This window comes from Anomaloglossus baeobatrachus, chromosome 8 (genome assembly GCF_048569485.1).
Source record: "Anomaloglossus baeobatrachus isolate aAnoBae1 chromosome 8, aAnoBae1.hap1, whole genome shotgun sequence".
NCBI classification, from domain to species: domain Eukaryota; kingdom Metazoa; phylum Chordata; class Amphibia; order Anura; family Aromobatidae; genus Anomaloglossus; species Anomaloglossus baeobatrachus.
The window spans coordinates 215,808,237-215,828,162 of NC_134360.1; the positions used below are offsets into that span (position 1 = coordinate 215,808,237).

The 19,926-nt window shown below is 49.6% G+C and overlaps 1 long non-coding RNA gene across 1 annotated transcript in view; it reads right to left on the reverse strand.

Annotated features, from left to right (window-relative positions):
• Positions 1–19,926, reverse strand: part of LOC142248839 (uncharacterized) — a 59,845-nt gene that overhangs the window by 8,904 nt on the left and 31,015 nt on the right. Inside the window, exon 2 of the long non-coding RNA XR_012724950.1 lies at positions 18,814–18,950. This is a non-coding gene — a long non-coding RNA (uncharacterized LOC142248839). The remainder of the gene's footprint in view (positions 1–18,813; positions 18,951–19,926) is intronic.

Consider the following 19,926-nt stretch of genomic DNA (forward strand, 5'->3'; position numbering starts at 1 on the left):
CTCTCCTTTGGTGGGGAGAAAGTTTGTGGGAGGGGCAGTGGTCTGTTATATGAAGGGGTTGTGGTACTTGAGCAGAAAATACTTGTCTGGTTTGGTTGATCTTTTCTTTGAAATATGTGGCAAATTCTTCTGCAGAGATGTGGGAGGTAAAAGTATTAAATAGCTGTTTGGGGTTGTGTGTTAAAGAGGATATGAGAATTCTGAAATAATCCTGTTTAGCAGAGGTAAGGGCCAAACGAAATGAGTGAATTGCATTTTTGAATGTGGTGAAGTCTTCCTGGGAGTGCGTTTTCTTCCACTGCCGCTCTGCAGCCCTAGACACTTGCCAAGACTTTTTAGTGAGGCTGTTGTGCCAGCCGGGGCTGTCTATTGATTCGTCTCACTGCCATGCACAAGAGGAGCAACTGAATCAATAGCTGATGTGAGAGTGGCGTTGTAGAAAATGGTGGCACTGTCTGTGTTGTGGAGTGAAGATATGGAGGACAGTGGTAGGATAGTCAGAAAGGGTGTGTATGTTGATGTGTGCAAGGTTTCTGCGGGGGTGTGCGAATTGCTGGACGGGGGGCAGGTGAGGAGGACAGGGCTGAAAAGATCAGTAGATGGTGGTCAGATAAGGGGAGAGGGGAGGTTGTGAAGTTACATAGAGAGCAGAGCCAGGTGAAGATAAGGTCTAGTGTGTGTCCATCTTTATGGGTGGCAGAGGAGGACCACGGAGTTAGGCTACTTTCACACTTGCGTTGGACGGCTTCCGTTGCTATCCGCAGCCTTGAGGAATTACGGTAACCGTTGCAGGAAACCGTTATATTCCTCATAGACTTCTATTAGCTACAGATAGCAACGGATGGTCTTGCGTTGCATCTGCTGCACGGTGCAGCGTCGTTATTTTATGCTGCGTCTGGTGGAAGGAACGCTGCATGTAGCGTTCTTTGTCGTTAAAATAGCGCACCTTGACTGATTCCGTTGGAATTCGCCACGGTGTCTAATTGTCTATGGCGGCGGTATCTGCCACTATGCGGCGGAATCCGCTGACGGATTTTGTCACGATCTACTGCGCATGCTCAGCATGTCCAGCAGAACGATCGAAATCGTTTAAAATCACTCGCATTCTCTCTCATCCCTCTCTCCCCCCCCCCCCCCCCCTCTCATACTCACCGATCACAGGCGCGGCGTTGCACAGCTGTCACAAAGCTCCGGCGGCTTTTCTTTTGAAAAAGCCGGCCGCCCATTATTCAATCTGGTATTCCCTGCTTCCCCCGCCCACCAGTGCCTATGATTGGTTGCTGTCAGACCTGCCCCCACGCTGAGTGACAGATGTCTCACTGCAACCAATCACAGCTGCCGGTGGGCGGGTCTATATTGTGCAGTAAAATAAATAAATAATTAAAAAAAAACAAAACAGCGTGTGTCCCCCCCCCCCCCCCTCCCCCCCAATTTTGATACCAGCCAAGGTAAAGCCACACTGCTGAAGACTGGTATTCTCAGGATGGGGAGCTCCACATTATGGGGAGTCCCCCAGCATAAAAATATCAGCCAGCAGCCGCCCGGAATTGCCGCGTCCATTAGATGCGACAGTCCCGGGACTCTACCTTGCTCATCCCAAATTGCCCTGGTGCAGTGGCAATCGAGGTAATAAGGAGTTAATGGCAGCAGCTCATAGCTGCCACTAAGTCCTAGGGTAATCATGGCAGGCGTCTTTGAGACACATTCAATGATTAACCTGTAAGTGAAAGTAAATAAACACACCCGAAAAAAACTTTATTTGGAATAAAAGACAAAAAAAAAAACACCCTCTTTCACCACTTTATTAAAATCCCCAAATACCCCTCCAGGTCCGGCGTAATCCACACGAGGTCTCACGACGCATCCAGCTCTGCTACATTAAGCTGACAGGAGCGGCAGTAAAACACCGCCGCTCCTGTGAGCTCCACGCAGCAACTGAAGTGAATCGCGCTGTCAGCGGGGACGTCACTGAGGTAGTGTGTGTGTGTGTGTGTGTGTGTGTGTGTGTGTGTGTATGTGTATATATATGTATATATATATGATGGGTGCGGTAGTGCCGGTGTAAGTGCGGTGAAGATGATGTGGAGGTCACCGGAGCTGTAGTATGTTTGTTTAAACGTAATAAGAATATCTGTGTATGTAAATAATCAAAATGTAGATTTAGATGCAAAATTATCTGTCTGTCTATGTAGCCATTGCATGGACCCATAATATAATTCTAAGCTGTATATTGAAAAAGTTAGCCAAAGTATAAATGATCAAAGGAGATATTCATTAAGTTAATTGGTAGCCTTATCAGTAAAATTCACAGGAGAAGGAATGTAGTATTTGTGGGATGAGGCGGGTGATCCCATACTCCCATGTACTATTTCTACAGAAACTCATCGTCGCTTACTGCCTTCAAAGTGTATTATTTGGGATGATGTATGATCTTATGCATTCTCCCAATGATGCCCATATGCAAAACCCCCTAATTATTCTTTATCAGTATGTGTGAGCAAATGGAAAAGTTTTTGTAAATATCTTTCAGGCTGAAATGATGTGTGTAATGCTGGAACAATAGAATACATGAGTCAGTTGGTGACGCTGGCTGAAAAGAGAGCATGTCTGTGTTCTTTGTCTTATATACATTGAGAGATATATATATATATATATATATATATATATATATATATATATATATATATATATATATATATATATATATATATATATATATTGGCACTGATATACAGCTAATATGGCATCGTCTCTGGATATCCCAAATGAGGACTCCATTAGCAGTCTTCAATGCAAATTCCTCCCTTGACAATGAGGGCTGTAGTGTCGGGATGTGTGCGGGGATGGTGAGGGCTGTAGTGTCGGGATGTGTGCGGGGATGATGAGGGATGTGTGCGGGGATGATGAGGGCTGTAGTGTCGGGATGTGTGCGGGGATGATGAGGGCTGTAGTGTCTGGATGTGTGCGGTGATATAGGTGGTAATGTCGGGATGTGTGCGGGGAAGATGAGGGCTCTCTCTCGGCTAAAGAAAACTTTAACGCAACGCGTTATTTCACTGGAATGTGTGGCCTTTATTATCACACTTTTTCCAAGGCATCCGTCACGTGTTACACAATGCATTGTGATGGATGCCGCTCAACGTAAGTGTGAAAGTAGCCTTCGTCCAAAAGATAAAGCGAGGGAGAGGAGTTTGGAAGCAGCTGACTGGCGGGTGTCAGTGGGGATGTTGAAGTCACCCATGATGATAGTGGGAATGTCAGCAGAGAGAAAGTGTAGAAACCAGGCAGAGAACTGGTCGATAAAGGCACTGGTAGGGCCCGGGGGTCTGTATATGACGACCACTTTGTGGTTGGAGGGAGAATAGATGCGGACAGAGTGTACTTCAAAAGAAGGGAGGACAAGGGAGGGTAGAGGTGGGATTGAGTTAAAGCTGCAGTTGTTAGAAAGGAGGAGACCCACTCCTCCACCCTGTCTATTGCCAGGGCGAGGAGTGTGGGTGAAGTGGAGGCCGCTGTAGCACAGCGCAGCAGGGGAGGCAGTGTTGGAGGGTGTCAGCCATGTTTCGGTGAGGCACAGAGGATAGTTTCATAGAGGTAAAGAGATCGTGAATGATGTGCAGTTTATTACAGACAGAACGGGCATTCCAGAGTGCTCCAGAGAGAGGGGGCGGCGGAGTGGATGAGAGGGGAATGGATCTTATATTGGAGAGGTTGCGGTAGTAACTAGTAGGTGGGGAGCAATAAGGGGGTGATAAAGAGGAGTATCCCATCTGTGGGGGGTCCAGGATTGGGAGATATGTCACCAGCAGTAAGGAGAAGTAGAGAAAGGGAGAGAAGGTGGGAGAAGGAGAGTGGACGGCATGGTCTGCGTGATATTAGGAGAGATCTGAGATTTAGCAGCAGGTCAGCAGATGAGGACAGGTGGGTTAATACATTTTGTATCTCCACTGGTATTTTTATGGACTTAACAATGACACAGCTATGTGCATTATTTATATTTTAATTTTTTTTTCTTCTAATAACAATAATAATTATGACCTAGCAGGAGACTGCTGGATTTCCTGATTTATCAGGGCCTGCTCTAGATCCAGACCCCGGCGCAGTATACCATTGCCTTCATGGGATCGTAATCTAGTCCTTTCAGCCTTGACAAGGCCCCCGTTTGAGCCCTGAGTCTATATCACTCAAAAATCTTTCCCTCAAAACTAATATCCTTGTAGCCTTAACATCAGCGCGCAGGATTAGTGACATTCAGGCCCTATCCATAAAATCATAGAATGGTAAAGTTGGAAGGGTCCTCAAGGGCCATCGGGTCCAATCCCCTGCGAGGTGCAGGCTTTCCTAAATCATCTCAGCTATATGTTTGTCCAGTTTCCGCTTGAAAATTTCCATTGAGAGCTCCCCACCTCCCGTGGTAGCCTGTTCCTCTCCCTGACTGCTCTCACTGTCAAAGTTCTTCCTAAGGTCTTATCTGAATCACCTTCCTTTAAGTTTCATCCCATTGCTTCTTGTACTAATGAAAATAGGGTGGCTCCCTCTGCACTGTGACTACCTTTCAGATATTTGTAGACCGCTATTAAGTCTCCTCTCAGCCTTCTCTTTTTCAAACTAAACATCCCTAGTTCTTGTAGCCGGTCTTCATAGGACATGGTTTGCAGACCTACTACCATCTTGGTTGCTCTTCTCTGGACTTGCTCCAAAATATCAATATCTTTCTTGAATTGGAGTGCCCAGAACTGTACACAGTATTCCAGGTGGGGTTTGATCAGGGCAGAGTATAGGGTATAATTACCTCTCTTGATGTAGATTCAATGCTTGTCTTGATATATCCCAGAATTTTGTTGGCCTTTTTAGCTGCAGCTCTGCACTATTGGCTCATGTTATATCTGGGATCCAGTATTATGCCGAAGTCTTTTTCCCCGGTGCTATCTCCTAGTTCTATTAATCCCACACTATACATCAAATCAAATCTTTATTTTATATAGCGCTAACATATTCCGCAGTGCTTTACATACATCAGCAACACTGTCCCCATTGGGGCTCACAATCTAAAGTCCCTATCTGTATGTCTTTGGAGTGTGTGAGGAAACCGGAGTACCCAGAGGAAACCCACGCAAACACGGGGAGAACATACAAACTCCTTGCAGATGGTGTCCTTGGTGGAATTTGAACCCAGGACCCCAGCGCTGCAAGAATGCAGTGCTAACCACTGAGCCACCATGCCGCCCTGATGTAGGGCTTTGCATTTGTCTCTGTTAAAAACCATTCTGTTGTCCTCAGCCCATTGTTCGAGTGTGTCTAGATCCTTTTGAATACACGCTTTCCTCTCTAATGTTGGCTACGCCTCCTATCTTAGTATCCTCTGCAAATTTTGAGTTTCCCAATAAGTCCGTTATCCAGATCATTTATAAATATACTGGAAGGCGGCCCGATTCTAACGCATCTGGTATTCTACAATTTATTGTGTAGTTAATGTATGATTTTTGTTTATATATATATATATATATATATATATATATATATATATATATTTATATTATATAATATATATATATATATATATATATTATATAATATATATATAGAGATGTTGTTGTGGGTAGTTGCCAAGTGTTTGTGTAGGGCGCTGTAAATGTTCTGGGTGTGGGGGTATGTGAGAGCGGTGTTATTTGTGTGTTGCGTTGTGTGTGGAGCGCTGTGTGTCTGCAGTGTTGTCTGTGTGTGGTGCTGTGTGTTGCCCGGTTTGTGTGGGTGTGGGGTGCGTGTGTGTGTTTTGGGGGGAGGTATGTTTTGTGCAATGTGTGTGTGTTGCGCGGTATGTGCATATATTTGTGTATGCCGCGGTGTTTGTGTGTTGGGTGTTGTGTGTGTGGGTGTCTGTGTAGGGCGGTATTTGTGGTTCCCAGTGTGTGGTGTGTTGTGCGGTGCGCGTGTGGCGGTGTGTGTGTGTTTTGGGGGGAGGTGTGCACCCCCATCATGCTCCATCCCCCCCATGCTGCGCACCCCCCATTGTGCTCCATCCCCCCCATGCTGCGCACCCCCCATTGTGCTCCATCCCCCATGCTGCGCACCCCCCATTGTGCTCCATCCCCCATGCTGCGCACCCCCCATCGTGCTCCATCCCCCATGCTGCGCACCCCCTATCGTGCTCCATCCCCGATGCTGCGCACCCCCCATCGTGCTCCATCCCTCATGCTGCGCACCCCCCATCATGCTCCATCCCTCATGCTATAATAGTCCTCCTATTATACTCAGAGAGGAGGAGTATAATAGGAGGAGTAGTCCTGGGCTGGGGAAAGAGGAGTATAATGGGAGTAGTAGTCCTGGGGAAAGAGGAGTATAATGGGAGTAGTAGTCCTCGGGAAAGAGGAGTATAATGGGAGTAGTAGTCCTGGGGAAAGAGGAGTATAATGGGAGTAGTACTCCTGGGGAAAGAGGAGTATAATGGGAGGAGTAGTCCTGGGGGGGAGGTGTATAGGTGCCCAACGTGTGCCGGGGCGGGGCCGAGCGGGCTAATGTGTGCCGGGGGCGAGTCCGAGCGGGCCGCCGGGGGCGGGGCCAAGCGGGCCAACGTGTGCTGGGGGCGGGACCGAGCGGGCCAGCGTGTGCCGGGGCGGGGCTAAGCGGGCCGCCGGGGGCGGGGCCGAGCATGCCAACGTGTGCCGGGGGCGGGGCCGAGCGGGCAAACGTGTGCCTGGGGCAGGGCCGAGCGGGCGAGTCGTCAGCGTATGCCGGCTCCCTGCTTATGTGTACCGGGAGCCAGTGTACGCTGGTAACCATGATACACATCGGGTAACTAAGGGAAGCGCTTCCTATAGTTACCCAATGTGTATCATGGTTACCAGCATACACCGGCTCTTATGTCTGGGCTGGGTTGAGGGTGTGGACTCGTGAGAGTGCACTGCAGCAGTCACCTGGAAGTCGGGGCTTCGTTAGAATTCAAGGGAAGAGGCGTGGCCGAGCGGGCGATGCGTGCGGAGGGCCGGGGCGAGCGGCCAATCCATGCGGGGGGCGGGGCCAGGCCAAGGCGAGTGGCCAATCCGTGTGGGGGGGCGGGGCGGGGACAGGCCGAGCCCAGCGGCCAATCCGACGGTTGTCACTGTAACGACACTGTCACTGTAACGACACAATTTTGGAACAAGACAGACAGACAGACAGAATAAGGCAATTATATATATAGATTACACAGCGCTAGCCCCAGGACAGAGCCTTGCGGCCCCCGCTTTTGACATTCCTCAAGGTTGATGTGTAGTGATTTACTATTACTCGTGCCCGATCATTAAGCTAGTTTTGAATCCATCTTAGATTTTTTTTTTTTGGTCGATTCCATAATTGATCATTTTTTCAATGAGGATGTCATGAGATACTTTATAGAAAGCCTTACTGAAGTCCAGGTATATACTATATCCACAGCATTCCCCTGGCCTACCATTCAGTGACTTTGTCGTAGAAGGAAATCAAGTTGGGCTGACAAGATTTATTGGTCATAAAGCTGTGCTGGCTCTGGGTAATGGCTTCACATCCAGGTATCTTACGTAAATGTTGACCATGTGCTCAAAGATTTTTCCTGTTATAGAGGTCAGGCTTACTGGCCTGTAATTCTCTGAATCTTCCTTTTTCCCCTTTTTGTAGATGGGAACCACTTTAGAAAAGGACAAATCTAGGGGGACCTCTCCTGTTTCCCAAGACTCATTGAAGATTATGGCAGCGGTGCTATTATTTCCTTTCTCTATTCCTGGACTCTGGGGTGTAAATCATCAGGACCTGAGGACTTGGTTTCCTTTAACTTTGCTAAATGTTCTAATATCAATTCTTTGCTTATTGTCAACTTGGACTCCTGACTATCATTTCTATCATGATTATTGTTGATGCTTGCATTAATTTCTTTGTCGCTCCTAATTGGGAGACCCAGACAATTGGGTGTATAGCTATGCCTCCGGAGGCCACACAAAGTATTACACTAAAAGTGTAAAGCCCCTCCCCTTCAGCCTATACACCCCCCGTACTGCTACGGGCTCATCAGTTTTTATGCTTTGTGCGAAGGAGGTCAGACATCCACGCATAGCTCCACAGCTTAGTCAGCAGCAGCTGCTGACTATGTCGGATGGAAGAAAAGAGGGCCCATAACAGGGCCCCCAGCATGCTCCCTTCTCACCCCACTTTTGTCGGCGGTGTTGTTAAGGTTGAGGTATCCATTGCGGGTACGCAGGCTGGAGCCCACATGCTGCTTTCCTTCCCCATCCCTCAATTAGGGCTCTGGCTGAAGTGGGATCCCATCGGTCTCCAGGCACAGGAGACCGTGCTCCATCCACAGCTCCTGAGGACCCTGCTGGATAGGAGCCGAGTATCGTTCAGGGACATGGCCCTGCTACTTGGAGGTACTCTGTGTCCCCGTGGGGACTGCGCACAGCAACACTCCAGCATTGCTGGGTGTGCTAGTGCACCGGGGACAGCAGCGCTGGCTGCGTTTGTGCCACTATACACTCAGCGTCGCTGAGTGTATTTGTGTAGGGGGACTGCCGCGCTGACCGCCGCTGCCATGGTTATGCCTGCGGCGCGGCTGGGACTGTTAGTGCGCCGGGGACTTCCGCGCCGACCGCGCTTATACGGCGGCCGCGCTTATAACTATAGTACCCGGCTTCTGCGGCCTAGTCTCATTCTTTTCCCGCCCCCAGCCCTGCCAGTCAGGGGAAGGGCGGGACGCTGTACAGGTCGGCAGCACTGAGGGCTGGAGCATGCTTTGCATACTCCACCCCCCTCACTCTGCACAGTGGGGCACCAGTTCCCGCACTTTTCTGGGTCACGCCCACGGCTCCCTCCTCTCCCCAGGACGCTGGCAGCCATTCCTCTCAGCTCTGCTAACGCTGGAGAGGAGAGACAAGCTCAAAGAGACCCAGGCAGGAATTCTGGTGCCCACACAAACGCTTTGCGCAGGCGGTAAGCAGCACCTGTGGTGCTGGCCCCACTAGTGCAGAAGTGTATTTATAGTTTATATGATTATAGTCTATACTTTACACTGTAGGGTGCACTGTTGATTTGTGGCTATTTACCCTCCTGTATTGCTCAGAGGAGACAACAGCATGTCGTCCACAAATAGCAAGGGTGCCATGGCACAGACTTACTATGCTGCCTGTGCAGCATGTACGGCTATACTGCCGGCAGGTTCCACTGACCCTCATTGTGTGCAATGCTCGGCCCCTGTGGCACTTTCTCAGCCGGAGCCTCTGCTAGGTGTGGCCCAGGGAGAACCACCTGTTAACACTGTCCAGGTGACAGGGACAGAGTTTGCAGTTTTTACTGAAAGACTTTCTGAGACTATGGCTAAGATATTAGAAGCCTTGCAGTCCAGGCCGGCATCTCAAGCCAGGGGCACTGTGTTATCATTGTCCCCTGGTTCCCCTCAGTTGGAACAGCAATGTCTTCCCGGGGTGTCTCATGGATCCCAGGGTGAGGTCTCTGACACGGACCGCAGCCCCAGACCGACTAAGCGAGCTCGCTATGAAATTCCCTCGACATCATCACAATGTTCAGGGTCTCAGCGAGAGGACTCTCTGTATGATGAAGCGGAAGTAGCTGATCAGGATTCTGATCCTGAAGCCGCTCTCAACCTTGATACTCCTGATGGGGACGCCATAGTGAATGATCTTATTGCGTCCATCAATGAAATGTTGAATATTTCTCCCTCAGCTCCTCCAGTGGAGGAGTCAGCTTCTCAGCAGGAGAAATTCCGTTTCAGGTTTCCCAAGCGTACAAAGAGTATGTTTCTGGACCACTCTGACTTCAGAGAGGCAGTCCAGAAACACCGAGCTTATCCAGATAAGCGTTTTTCCAAGCGCCTTAAGGATACACGTTACCCTTTTCCCCCTGACGTGGTCAAGGGCTGGACTCAGTGTCCCAAGGTGGATCCTCCAATCTCCAGACTGGCGGCTAGATCCATAGTTGCAGTGGAAGATGGAGCTTCACTCAAGGATGCCACTGACAGACAGATGGAGCTCTGGTTGAAATCCATCTATCAAGCTATCGGCGCGTCTTTTGCTCCAGCATTCGCAGCCGTATGGGCACTCCAAGCTATCTCAGCGGGTCAGGCGCAAATTGACGCACTCACGTACGTCTGCGCCGCAGGTGGCGTCCATAACCTCTCAAACGTCGGCATTTGCGTCCTACGCTATTAATGCTGTCCTGGACTCTGCGACCCGTACGGCGGTTGCAGCCGCCAATTCGGTGGTAATACGCAGGGCCTTGTGGCTGCGGGAATGGAAGGCAGATTCGGCTTCCAAAAAAGTGCTTAACTGGATTGCCATTTTCTGGCGACAGTTTGTTTGGTGAGAGATTGGATGAAATCATCAAACAATCCAAGGGAAAGGAAACATCCTTACCCCAAGCCAAACCAAAAACACCCCAACAGAGGAGGGGACAGTCGAGGTTTTGGTCCTTTCGGGGTGCGGGCAGGTCACAATTCTCCTCGTCCAAAAGGCCTCAGAAGGATCAGAGGAACGCCGACGCATGGCGGTCTAAATCACGCCCTAAAAAGACCGCCGGAGGTGCCGCTACCAAGGCGGCTTCCTCATGACTTATGGCCTCCTCACACCGCATCCTCGGTCGATGGCAGGCTCTCCCGCTTTTGCGACACCTGGCTGCCACAAGTAAGAGACCGTTGGGTGAGAGACATTTTGTCTCACGGTTACAGCATAGAGTTCAGCTCTCGTCCTCCGACTCGATTCTTCAGAACATCTCCGCCTCCCGAGCGAGCCGAGGCTCTTCTGCAGGCGGTGGGCATTCTGAAGGCAGAAGGAGTGGTGGTCCCGGTTCCTCTTCAGCAACAGGGTCACGGTTTCTACTCCAACCTGTTTGTGGTTCCAAAGAAGGACGGGTCCTTCCGTCCTGTTTTGGACCTAAAACTGCTCAACAAACACGTAAGGACCAGGCGGTTCCGGATGGAATCCCTCCGCTCCGTCATCGCCTCAATGTCCCAAGGAGATTTCCTAGCATCGATCGATATCAAGGATGCTTATCTCCACGTACCAATTGCTCCAGAGCATCAGCGCTTCTTGCGCTTCGCCATAGGAGACGAACACCTTCAGTTCGCGGCACTGCCGTTCGGCCTGGCGACAGCCCCAAGAGTTGTCACCAAGGTCATGGCTACAGTAGTTGCGGTCCTCCACTCTCAGGGTCACTCAGTGATACCTTACTTAGACGATCTGCTGGTCAAGGCACCCTCTCAAGAGGCATGCCAACACAGCCTCAACGTTACTCTGGAGATTCTCCAGAGTTTCGGGTGGATCATCAATTTTCCAAAGTCAAATCTGACACCGGTCCAATCACTGACATATATCTTGGCATGGAGTTTCATACTCTTCCAGCGATAGTGAAGCTTCCGCTGGACAAACAGCGTTCACTACACACAGGGGTACAATCTCTCCTTCAAGGTCGGTCACACCCCTTGACGCACCTCATGCACTTCCTGGGGAAGATGGTGGCAGCAATGGAAGCAGTCCCTTTCGCGCAGTTTCACCTGCGTCCTCTTCAATGGGACATCCTACGCAAGTGGGACAGGAGGCCGACGTCCCTAGACAGGAACGTCTCCCTCTCTCAAGCAACCAAAGCTTCCCTTCGGTGGTGGCTTCTTCCCACCTTATTATCGAAAGGGAAATCCTTCCTACCCCCATCCTGGGCGGTGGTCACGACGGACGCGAGCCTGTCAGGGTGGGGAGCAGTTTTTCTCCACCACAGGGCTCAGGGTACGTGGACTCAGCAAGAGTCCTCACTTCAGATCAATGTTCTGGAGATCAGGGCAGTGTATCTTGCCCTAAAAGCGTTCCAGCAGTGGCTGGAAGGCAAGCAGATCCGAATTCAGTCGGACAACTCCACAGCGGTGGCTTACATCAACCATCAAGGTGGGACACGCAGTCGGCAAGCCTTCCAGGAAGTCCGGAGGATTCTGCTGTGGGTGGAAGCCACAGCATCCACCATATCCGCAGTTCACATCCCGGGCGTAGAAAACTGGGAAGCAGACTTTCTCAGTCGCCAGGGCATGGACGCAGGGGAATGGTCCCTTCACCCGGACGTGTTTCAGGAGATCTGTTGCCGCTGGGGGATGCCGGACGTCGACCTAATGGCGTCACGGCACAACAACAAGGTCCCAACATTCATGGCTCGATCTCAAGATCACAGAGCTCTGGCGGCAGACGCCTTAGTTCAGGATTGGTCGCAGTTTCAGCTTCCTTATGTGTTTCTTCCTCTGGCTCTGTTGCCCAGAGTGTTACGCAAGATAAGGGCCGACTGCCGCCGCGCCATCCTCGTCGCTCCAGACTGGCCGAGGAGGTCGTGGTACCCGGATCTGTGGCATCTCACGGTCGGCCAACCGTGGGCACTGCCAGACCGACCAGATTTGCTGTCTCAAGGGCCGTTTTTCCATCTGAATTCTGCGGCCCTCAACCTGACTGTGTGGCCATTGAGTCCTGGATCCTAGCGTCTTCAGGATTATCTCAAGAGGTCATTGCCACTATGAGACAGGCTAGGAAACCAACGTCCGCCAAGATCTACCACAGGACGTGGAAAATATTCCTGTCGTGGTGCTCTGCTCAGGCGTTTTATCCCTGGCCATTTGCCTTGCCCACTTTTCATCTCAATCAGGACATCTCCTTACCCTCGTTTTGTCCTCATCCAGTTCACCAATGTGAAAAGGATTTGCACTTGTTAGATCTGGTGAGAGCACTCAGACTCTACATTTCTCGTACGGCGCCCCTGCGCCGCTCCGATGCTCTCTTTGTCCTTGTCGCTGGCCAGCGTAAAGGGACACAAGCTTCCAAATCAACCCTGGCTCGGTGGATCAAGGAACCAATTCTCGAAGCTTACCGTTCCTCGGGGCTTCCGGTTCCCTCAGGACTGAAGGCCCATTCTACCAGGGCCGTGGGAGCGTCCTGGGCCTTGCGACACCAGGCTACGGCTCAGCAGATGTGTCAGGCAACTACCTGGTCGAGCCTGCACACTTTCACGAAACACTATCAGATGCATACCTATGCTTCGGCAGATGCCAGCCTAGGTAGGCGAGTCCTTCAGGCGGCAGTTGCCCACCTGTAGGACGGAGCCGTTACGGCTCTATTATGAGGTATTATTTACCCACCCAGGGACTGCTTTTGGACGTCCCAATTGTCTGGGTCTCCCAATTAGGAGCGACAAAGAAGAAGGGAATTTTGTTTACTTACCGTAAATTCCTTTTCTTCTAGCTCCAATTGGGAGACCCAGCACCCGCCCCTGTTTTTTGTATACACATGTTGTTCATGTTAAATGGTTTCAGTTCTCCGATATTCCTTCGGATTGAATTTACTTTAAACCAGTTTATAATTTTTTCCTCCTTCTGGCTTTTGCACCAAAACTGATGAGCCCGTAGCAGTACGGGGGGTGTATAGGCTGAAGGGGAGGGGCTTTACACTTTTAGTGTAATATTTTGTGTGGCCTCCGGAGGCATACCGTGTTTCCCCGAAAGTAAGGCCCTGTCTTACATTAATTTTACCCCCAAAAGTCCCACCCTGCCTTACTTTCGGGGGAGGCCTTACATTGGAAAAAAAAAATAACAATTTCCCCCTCCCCCCTGCAGCCTCCCCATTGTTTGAGAGTCCGGCATGCACCCCATCCTCCCCCCTGCAGCCTCCCCATTGTTTGAGAGTCCGGAATCCACCCACCCCATCCTCCCCCCTGCAGCCTCCCCATTGTTTGAGAGTCCGGAATCCACCCACCCCATCCTCCCCCCTGCAGCCTCCCCATTGTTTGAGAGTCCGGCATGCACCCCATCCTCCCCCCTGCAGCCTCCCCATTGTTTGAGAGTCCGGAATCCACCCACCCCATCCTCCCCCCTGCAGCCTCCCCATACAGTGGTTCTGCCCCCCACTCTGCCACCACACACACTGACACATACGGTACCGGTACAGACCCACACGGCACACACACACATATCGTACCGGTAAAACACACACACACACACACACACACACACACACACTCTGACACATACAGCCCCCATACACTTACCGTACACACACAGAGAGAGAGTAACTTACCGTTACTTTCCTTCTGCCGGGGACGCCGGGGACGCTGGACCAATGGGAGCGAGCCTGCAGGCGGTGACGTCGCGGCTGATTCGGCCAATCAGCTGCGAGCCGGCTGACTGGCCAATCACAGCTCGAGCTGATGGCCAGCAGGGAGCCTGTGACGAACAGGCTGATCGGCCAATCAGCATCAAGCAGGAAGAGCGTTGACCCGGGACGCGCCGCAGGCCGGCGAGATTGCGGGGGCCATTCACCGGAGGAGGTATACATTACGCCGCGACCACCACCCATAGGCGGCCTTACATTCCCCGGGCACCCCCGCTACCCTGCCTTACAATCGGGGGGTGCCCTACATTGGCGGACCCCCCCGAAACCCCCACCCTGCCTTACTTTCGGGGGGGTCCTACTTTCGGGGAAACACGGTAGCTATACACCCAATTGTCTGGGTCTCCCAATTGGAGCTAGAAGAAAAGGAATTTACGGTAAGTAAACAAAATTCCCTTCTTTTTGGGATAAGACAGATACAAAATACAAATTTAGTATCTCCACCTGCTGTTCTACCTTGACTGTTTCACCTTTTGGATTCTGCAGGACTCCAATGGTCTCCTTCACCTTTCTTTTGCTTTTTAACATACCCCCAAAATCCTTTTACCTAACTCTTGGCCTCTTTTGCAAGTCTCAATTCGTGTTTAGCCTTAGATCCTTTGACACTTGTCTTGAAGAGTCTGCAAACTGCCATGTGTTCCCTAGGTATAACCCCCATCTTCCACTTGATGTATGTTTCCTTTTTATTTTTTAGCAGGTGATGTAATTTTTGGTCATCCATTCTGATTTCTTTAAGTCTTTCCTATTTTTCTTCCTGTTAGGTATTGTTAGTTCTTGTGCATTAAGGATTTCCCTACGGAAAATTTCCCATCCTTTGTGTGCAGTTTAAGTGCCATGGAATTCTACCAATCTTTGCCTTTAGCCTCTTGAAGTCAGTCTGCTAAAGTCAAGCCTTTGAAGTCTGTGTCTTCTCAGGTGTTCCCCCTCCTGCAACCCCAACTTCAAGGAAAGCATGATCGCTGAGTCCCAGTGTCCCTGCTACCCTTAGTCCCTTAACCATATACTTGTTGTTTGTTAGTACTGGGTCCAAGATGGCTGGTCCCCTCGTATTTTCTTCTACCAGCAGGGAGATGAAGTTGTCTGCAAGGCAACATAAAAATTGGATGGAGCTTTTACTCTTACCTGTGAGAGTTTCCCAATGAATGTCTGGGTAGTCATGGTGGTATCCATAGATCCACTCTTTACTCAATTTTTTGAAGATAGAGTAGTCCTGAAACCTGACCTGGCTTATCTCCCAAAAGTAGTTTGTCACTTTCATAAAGGTCCAGTCACACTAAGCAACTTACCAGCGATCCCAACAACGATAGGGATCGCTGGTAAGTTGCTAGGAGGTTGCTGGTGAGATGTCACACTGCGACGCTCCAGCGATCCCACCAGCAACCTGACCTGGCAGGGATCGCTGGAGCGTCGCTACACAAGTTGCTGGTGAGCTCACCAGCAACCAGTGACAAGCCCCCAGCGCCGCATGGAAGATGCTGCGCTTGGTAACTAAGGTAAATATCGGGTAACCAACCCGATATTTACCTTGGTTACCACCGCACGGAGCTACAAGTGCAGAGAGCAGGGAGCAGCGCACACTGAGCGCTGGCTCCCTGCTCTCCTAGTTACAGCACACATCGGGTTAATTACCCGATGTGTGCTGCAGCTAAATGTGCACAGAGCAGGGAGCAGCGCACAATGCTTAGCGCTGGCTCCTTGCTCTCCTAGTTACAGCACACATCGGGTTAATTACCCGATGTGTGCTGCAGCTAAATGTGCACAGAGCAGGGAGCAGCGCACACTGAGCGCTGGCTCCTTGCTCTCCTAGTTACAGCACACATCGGGTTAATTAACCCGATGTGTGCTGCAGCTACATGTGCACAGAGCAGGGAGCAGCACACACTGAGCGCTGGCTCCTTGCTCTCCTAGTTACAGCACACATCGGGTTAATTAACTGCAGCTACATGTGCACAGAGCAGGAGCCGGCACTGACTGAGAGCGGCGGAGGCTGGTAACAAAGGTAAATATCGGGTAACCAGGGACAGGGCTTCTTGGTTACCCGATGTTTACATTGGATACCAGCCTCCGCAGAAGCCGGCTCCTGCTGCCTGCACATTTAGTTGTTGCTGTCTCGCTGTCACACACAGTGATCTGTGCTTCACAGCGGGACAGCAACAACTAAAAAATGGCCCAGGACATTCAGCAACAACCAACGACCTCACAGCAGGGGCCAGGTTGTTGCTGGATGTCACACACAGCAACATCGCTAGCAACGTCACAAAAGTTGTTCGTTAGCAGCGATGTTGCTAGCGATGTTGCTTAGTGTGACGGGGCCTTTAGTCTCAGGCGATTGTTTGATTCCTTCATTTTGATAGTCCAATAAATCAGGAGGAGAAAGGGTAGCATTGCCTGGATGTTAGGCGTTGCCTTAAAGAATATTTGTTAGTCACCAGTGCTTAGAGGGAGGACTAGTCATTGTTCGTAATGTTCCACAGTAGTAGTAGAAAGGGGCTTAAAGGGAACATGTCAGCAGATTGGGGGCCTATAAGCTGCGGCCACCACCAGTGGGCTCTTATATACAGCATTCTAACATGCTGTATATAAGAGCCCAGGCCGCTGTGTAGAACGTAAAAATCACTTTGTAATACTTAGCTAGACGGTCGCTGCGGTGGAGTTGGGTCATATGGGTGTCTCCAATGCCGGCGCTCCCTCTTTCGGCCATCTTCGTCCTCTTTCTGAAACCTGTGTACATGACGCGTCCTATGTCATACACACTCGCCGGTCCCGCGCAGGCGCACTACAATACCTTACAGAGTTCATAGAATGAAATGCTGGGCACTATTCACACTGATGGGATGCATATATTTCATGCTTTTTGCTTCAGAATAGAGTCAAAACATTAATGTTCGTGTAAAACCAGACCAACATACAGGCAGTGTCGATACAAAGTTCCGTGGTGCTTTTTTCAAAGATAAATCATGCCACAAAATAAATAATCCATAGGATGAAATGCACTTACCGGTGTTGCTGTATCAAAAAGGCTTTATTCCTGAATCAGGTTACATGTGAAGGCAAGTGGGGAGGGGGAGACACAAAACACATAGGACAACGGCCGTTTCGCACCTGCACATATGTGCAGGTGCAAAACGGCTGCAAGGTGGACGCGTGGAAGCGCCGTGTGCAGGTGCGAAACGGCCGTTAGCCTATGTGTTTTGTGTCTCCCCCACCCCACTTGCCTTCACATGTAACCTGATTCAGGAATAAAACCTTTTTGGTACAGTAACACCGGTGAGTGCCTTTCATCCTATGGATTCTATATTTGTTGGCACTACAATACTTTGATCTGCCCTACTCAGAGCAGATCAAAGTGCGCCTGTGCAGGACCTCAATGCCGGCGAGTGTGGATGACGTAAGATGCGTCATGCACCCCGGCTTCAGAAGAAGGACAACAAAGATGGCCTGAAGAGGAGGCGTCGGTACCGGGGAACAGAGCTGCCCATATTGCCTCTCAAATGCAGCATTTCAAGGGGTTGGGGAAGGAGGGTGCATATGATGTAGGTGGTTGGTTGGTGGGCGAGAAGGGAATAGGATGCAATGTACCTGGTGAGTTATTTAGAAGTGGGGAACCGATAAGTGAATAATGTGAAACATCCAACATTAGCCATTATTTTTAGGGTATGGGACAGAGGCAAATATCTTCTGAATATAGCAGAATTCACAGAGAATTTGCCCTTACGGTGTAATTCAGATTTATGAGCAATCCAGAAACTTGTGGGGTTTAAGGGATGGGAAGATATGTAAGAGACAAGTGGGAAAGGGATCTTGGTCTCTTGACTGGTGACCAATGGGCAGATATTTGGGAGAAAACTTCTAAATTATCAGTTTCTTAAAGACAGAGATTATCTCAGCTCTTTCTCCTTCATAGGGCTTACAAAACACCTAGCTTCGTATTTAAAATGGGACTTAAGGCTGCTTTACACCAGAAGATCTATCGTGCGATAGATCGTCGGGGTCACGGTTTTTGTGACGCACTTCCGGCATCGCTTGCGATGCCGGCCTGTGTGACACCTCCTAGCTACGCAGTATCGCTCACAAATCGTGAGTCGTGTACTGCTCGCTAGGTTTCATAATATCGTTTAATTTAATTGTTCATCATTCCCGGGGTAGCACACGCCGCTCCGTGTGACACCCCGGGAACGATGAACATCGCTTACCTGCGACCCGCGGCTCTCGCCGGCTATGTGGAAGGAAGGAGGTGGGCGGGATGTTTACATCCTGCTCATCTCCGCTCCTCCGCTTCTATTGGCCGGCGGCCGTGTGACGTCGCTGTGACGCCGAACGTACCTCCCACTCCAGGAAGTGGACGTTCGCCGCCCACAGCGAGGTCGGACGGGAGGTAAGTACGTGTGACGGGGGGTAACCGACTTTGTGCGCCTCGGGCAGCGATTTGCCCGTGCCGCAAAAAGGACGGGGGCGGGTACGATCGATTGTGAAATTGCACAATCGGTCGTACCGTGTAAAGCAGCCTTTAGAGCCGATGCCGAATGTGCTACATGTGGACAGGAGAATGCATATCTTATGCATATGATGTGGGAGTGTGGAAATATTAGAGAATACTGAGAAAAAAAAAACCTGATCCTGTTAGAACAGGTGTGTCACATTAAATACAGCCAACTCCCTGCACCTGTATTCTAGGCCTCTGGGAAGAGGGATCGGATTTGAATTCTCCGGTGGCTCCAGACATCACACGCATTCCTTATCAGGCCAGGAAACTATTCGCATATCATTGGTTGGACGCTTCACCTCCGACTATAGAAGAACCTTAAAACAAAATGAATAATACGATTTGCTTGGAAAGCCATGAGTACTTGAAAAGAAATGCTATAAGATTTGGCAGTCATGGATGGATACACCAGGTCTCCCTTGAATGTTCTGGTTCAGGATAGTGTAATGGATCACTTATTGCTGTTCCTGCACTTGACTGGTCCTAAACAATCGGTAAAGAAAAGCCTGTGAAGGTGAAGGTGTCCACTCAGAAGTTCAGACAATGAAAAAAACTGCATCAAAATAAATAAGTATTATGTTAGTCCCAAACAGCATGAGTGCAAGACACTTCATCGTTAATTTACTCAACAAACCATTATATAAAACAATGGATACAAGAGATTCATGAAAAAATATTTTAATAATATTTCTGAAAAAATACAAGAAATACACAAACATCAAACAAACACATTCCTATGAGGGACAAGGATGCATGCAGATAATATATTGAGTCAATGCTGCTATATCAAAAATTTAGGATCGCGGAGTCCAAGATAAATATATTTAAACGCATATTAGACAGTACATAGCACATGCATGTGAATGCAGATATATGTAGATAATTTTATGCTAATAATTCATACGGGACCCGCGTTATAATAAGGCACTAGTTATAAATATGAGTACCTCGACCTGAATAATCATAATTGTTCATGTGCACATATAGTAGCGCAAAAAAGCTGAGATCAATAACTCCAATAAGTACATAAGGTGCTCGCTGTTTTCAAAACGCATATATGTTCCTGCTAAGGAGAACGGGCATGGCATATTATAGGTAAAAGGAAAAAATTATGTAATAATAATCTATAGCACAATATGGAAAAAACTTGCTATAATAAATCCAAGTGTGGAGAAAACGCATGCGATGCTGCAAGTTAATCCATAAGGCAGAAAATCAGTGATGGGCTAAAAGCTGAACATCACAATGATATAATCTGCTAGCGTAGTAGACATTGATTTAATACCTAGTGCA